The following is a 5,068-nucleotide window of genomic DNA, read 5'->3' on the forward strand; positions in this document are numbered from 1 at the left end:
ACTGCTTTTCTGCCGACGGTCAGCCGTCGGGTTGGTGTGCGGAGGCCTTTATCTATCTATCTATCATCTGAAGGTAGAGTCGAGATAAGGGTGATTTCATTTCCTTAATAAATTCTCTTTGACAGTTGGAAGGCTCCTCAGTTTGGATCAAGATCAGTGTAAACTTTGTTATCAGATGAGTGCATAATGCGCAAACGTGACAAAACAATGCAAAACAATCACTTTCTTTTTACGTTTGGCTGAATTATAATTGTGTGCTTAAACAGCAGATAAACTCCTACTAAAAGCTGGTGAATAAGTGTATTTTAATGTTTCTGCAGGATCATAGTAGCGTAATTTGTCATCACTTCAAGTGAGCACAGGAGCACGTTTGTAATAAATCAAATAAATGATTAGAGGCTGAGTCATGTGTTACTTCATCACTAAGGTGTTTGGCAGTGGACCAGAGTTATTGCATTGTTCTCTAAACCGCTGATTGAAGGATTTCCAGTTGTACAGAAACCTCATTCCAGTCTTTTAGATTATAAATGGTCCAAAAATATGCAGCAGTATTGTGTAAGAAGCAGATCGGTCAGATAGGCCTGATGATGCATGTTCTACGCAAGCCGCTTCACGTTTGTCACACCTGGCGTGTTTTCAGCAGGTGTATGCAGTTAAAGGTGTAATGTGGGACATTTCCTCATTTTATAGGTTACGATAATAAATTAAAACCAAACTTATCAGACAAATTCATTTTCAATTATTAAAATCCAGTGTTGGGCAGTAAGGCATTATTAGTAATAATATAACTTTTCCCAGTAACAGTGTGACTAATAGAATAGAATTCAGTAATAATATTACCCTCCAAAAATAATAATTAGTTACCTTACTTTTGATGTTTCTGATTTAAAATCCAACAATCCAATCACATCCTTGGATTAATTTTTGTAAACGTGGAGGAAACTAGTTTTGGAAGACGGAAACATTCAGCAGCTGGAAATATTCATATTACTTCGATTTTAACAAACAACACTGGATTTTAATCGCTGTAAGTTTAAATTTTGGGGAGAATAGACACAATTACCAATTAAAGTAATATACCTGGTATAGTAATTAATTACTGTTGGCAGGGAGTAATAAGTAATGTAATAATATTATTTTTATTAAGAGTAATGAGTAATAAATCATTCATTTCAATGGTGGTTATTTAACAATGAAGAACTCCCAGTATCCCACACTACATCGCAACATCATCAGACTACATCTTTTGTAATTGTTGTAATGTGAAAGTCCCCCTAGTGGCAGAAATTACATATTAACCATCTGAACTGGTAGAAAACAAGCTGCTTTATGAATTATTTCTACCACCCAGTTATATGTTAGTTACAAGTAAGTAACAGTTTACTGTTAAAAGGCAGTTTTTCCTTGCCCTTGTTGCCAAGGTCTTGCTCATGGNNCATTAGTTAAAGTTCCTGAACTTGGAGAGCCAGTTATACCTATTGAGGGCATTTGGTGACTAATTTCAGGTCTAGACCTGCTCTATTTGAAAAGTGTCCTGAGATAACTTCTGTTATGAATTGGCACTATACAAATAAAATTGAATTGAATTGAATTGAACTATTAAGTAAGTATTACACACAGCTTCTGCTCTCGAACAGAATAACAACAGCAACACCCACTTTTGGAAATCAATCAAATACTTAAAATGCCAATCGATAATCTTCACACTGGACTATAAAAACACAGCCCATGAGCTGTCATAACAGCTCTCTCGTTTTTGTCCCTTCCGCACTCACCAACCATCAGAAATCTGAATGCATTAGACAGCAGAAAGGGATTCATTTGGTGTTAAAAGTGAGGTTATATGAGATGTACTTTTATTTTGTAATTGTCATTCAGACGTAGACCATCACATATTTGAAATCTTACATTTCTTAAACATTAAGAATTGTTCCTTGATAACAATAACCTGTTGATACAGTATGTTCTGTATGTTCTGGAGGTTCTCTGGGTTTTCTGTGCAGCTGGGTGTTCATGTCACTTTGTGTTAAACTCAGTTCAGAAGCTGCTGCATCAGCAAGTTCTCTCTGTCTGTACAGTACAAGCAGCTGCAGGCAAACAGTCAGAGGTGTTGATCCTCCCAGTACGTGTGTGTCTGTGTGTGTGTGTGTGAGAGAGAGAGATTGGGGAGAATATGTACAAAGATTATATAAGTATGTAACAGAAAGGAGAGAAATAATGTGAAAGAGAAAAATGGTCCATTGGGTTTTTCACTTTACATCCTCATTTCACACCATCAGAATCACATGACCACTAGGGGTCGCCAAAGCTTCACAGGGGCTCACAAGGCCTTCTTGATATTATGGGATGTAAGAAAACTTACATATTTTTCTTTAAATTACACAGTAAGCCTAATCTCAGCATTCACATCTTGATATAAATTATGCTCACAGAGCGTTACTCTTTGCAAAATTACAGCAACAAGAGACTAAGAGCTAATGAACAATGGAGAAAAACACAATAGTAAAAAAAAAAAGAAGCATATCCAGTCTGTATCATTGTTAAAAAGGAGAAATCACAACACCAATGGAGATGTGTAAATGTTACTAAATTATCAATTCAATTCAATTCTCATTTATTCTGTTATAGCCCAATTCATAACAGAAGTTATCTCAGACACTTTTCAAATAGAGAGGGTCTAGACGCATCCTTATAACATTAGAACCCAACAGTACCACATGAGCAGCACTTGCTAGGGGGAAGGAAAAAACTAATCTCTGATCAATATTAACAGGAAATAATCTGATCAAAATTCATCCAAATTGTAAAAAAAATCTAGGAAATCTGTCACTTCAGGGGTCTTTAGTTTACTCAATGACAGAAAACACATTCCTTAAGGGCTTCATGGGGGGTCACAAGGCCTGCTTCATTTTAAAAGTTGCTAAAAAAAACATTAGAAGGAATGTAAAGTAAATTAAAAAGAAGTCTAATAAGTTGTATGATTGTTGAAATAATTGTATAAAAATTTACTAAATAGGAAGTAATCTGCTCTAAATTCATCCAAATCCAAAATACCTGCTATAGGAGACCTTGAGAAGGACATAAATGTTGGAGAAACCAGTTTTTAAGGGGTTAAAGAGAATTTGGAGTCAAGAAAAGTCCTCACGAGTACAGAAATGCAAATGTCTTTGTGTGACATACTGTCAATGGAGGATCTTCCTTTAGTACCTGACATATCAGGTTAAACCTGCCACCACTGACCCCCCCACTCCTACACACACACACAGACACACACACACACTCTCTTATTCTGCTGCTAAATGGGTACATTGTGTGTGTGTTCATGAAAAGGAAACAAGCATTTAGGATAAGTGTGTTGTTGCAGTGGAGGTACGTAGATCCGTGCACACCTTAGCACAACAACAAACGCAAAGACGTCACAATGAAGTCAACGGAGTCGGTTACATAATGAAGATGAAGGCAGTCGTATTGGACTGGGTTCAGTGTGAACATGAGACCGCCGGCTGCGCTGCTGTGAATGGCTGCATTTCATAAAGGAAACACTGATCTCTGTTCTCTGTTGGCTGGAAACAGGAAACAACTGGAACTGCTGTTCTGACTGAGGATTACACACAGACACATTTAGTGGCACAAAAGTAAATCTGAAGAATCAAACAGACATTTTTAAGTAAAAGCAGAGTAAAAGCTGAGTGCTCACAGTCTCACGGGGAAGCATCTGTCAGTGGGTCTAACTTCCTGTTATTGACCTCCAGGGGTTTTCAGCAGGCAGTAATGAACACTATTGACCCCCTGTTTATTCAGGGAAGCTACACATAAGGAAATATTCTTATTGACAGTAATTGCATGGCAGTGTTGCAGCAGGGGGGGAGGGAGGGCTGCACAAACACTTGGGAACAGTTATTAACACCCACAGTGTTCATTCACACTGTGGGCAGTGAGCTTCATGTGTTGCTTTATTCCACAACAGGATCCAGTTCCATCTACGGCCTGTTTCCGGTCCCTGTGCTAAGCTAAGCTAAGCAGCTGCTTGCTGTAGCTTCATATTAAAATCCCCATTAAACTGATGAGTGCTGTTAGCGTTTGCTTATTTACATGTTTCTGTATATAAAACAGGTATGTGTGTTACGTGTCCCCCCTAACCTGCCGTGCAGCTGTAGCGGTCCCATCAGCTGACTGCTGGACTGAGAGCTCCCAGTGAACAGCACAGGACCGAATGCAGCGTTGATAACGTCGATAACTGTCGGTCCAGCCGTGTTCACTGAGAGGCTGCTGAGCCCGGTTCCGTTGCACACTAACGGCAGCTACAGCAGCAGTTAGCAGATTTAACCAGAAAACATTTGAATAGTTTTCCAAATCAGTGATAAAGTTGTGTTTTTGTACAGTAATGAGCGCGGCTCGGGCCCCAGAAACACTCAAAGCCATGCTGTTGCTAGCTAGTTATCCAACTCCATGGATGTCTTAAGAGAACTGGATACTGTGTTGGTTCACAATTACATGTCTGTCATTTTTACAGGAAGATGAAAGAAGACAAAAAAAAGATTTTGATTTCAAAATACAAAGAAATATATTTTTTGTAAATTTTTAGGCATAAATTGTTAAAAATGTGTATAATGAGTGTAATGTAATCTAAAAGGGTTAATTTCATCTCGACTGTAACTCAGTGGTATCAATCTCCTCATCGAACTCTCGGCAAGAAAGTGAAGACGATTTTTTTCAAAAACATGAAACTATTCCTGTAACTAGCTTTAGTTTTTGGTAGAGTGACTGCACATTATCTGTAAACTGAGTCCGCTGTAACTTGTTTAGTTTGAAGTTAATCTCCTGTGCTCGAGCACAAACAGACTTTCACAGTCGCTCTCCACCCACAGATCCAACACTCTGACAGAACAGCACTGATGAAGTGGCACTGGTTAGCAGCTAAAGGTTACAGCTCCAACCGCAGAGTGTGAGACTGGAGTATTGTCAAAAGACAATTTGTTCTCTCTGACAAAAGAAAAGGCCAAAATAAAAGGTTGAAATTAAAATATTTCTCACAAAAGATCTCTTGTTGGGGCAGCCAGACTTCTGA

The sequence above is a fragment of the Morone saxatilis genome, unplaced genomic scaffold, assembly GCF_004916995.1.
Source record: "Morone saxatilis isolate NCDOM2014 unplaced genomic scaffold, NCSU_SB_2.0 Contig18, whole genome shotgun sequence".
In the NCBI taxonomy this organism is placed as follows: Eukaryota; Metazoa; Chordata; class Actinopteri; family Moronidae; genus Morone; species Morone saxatilis.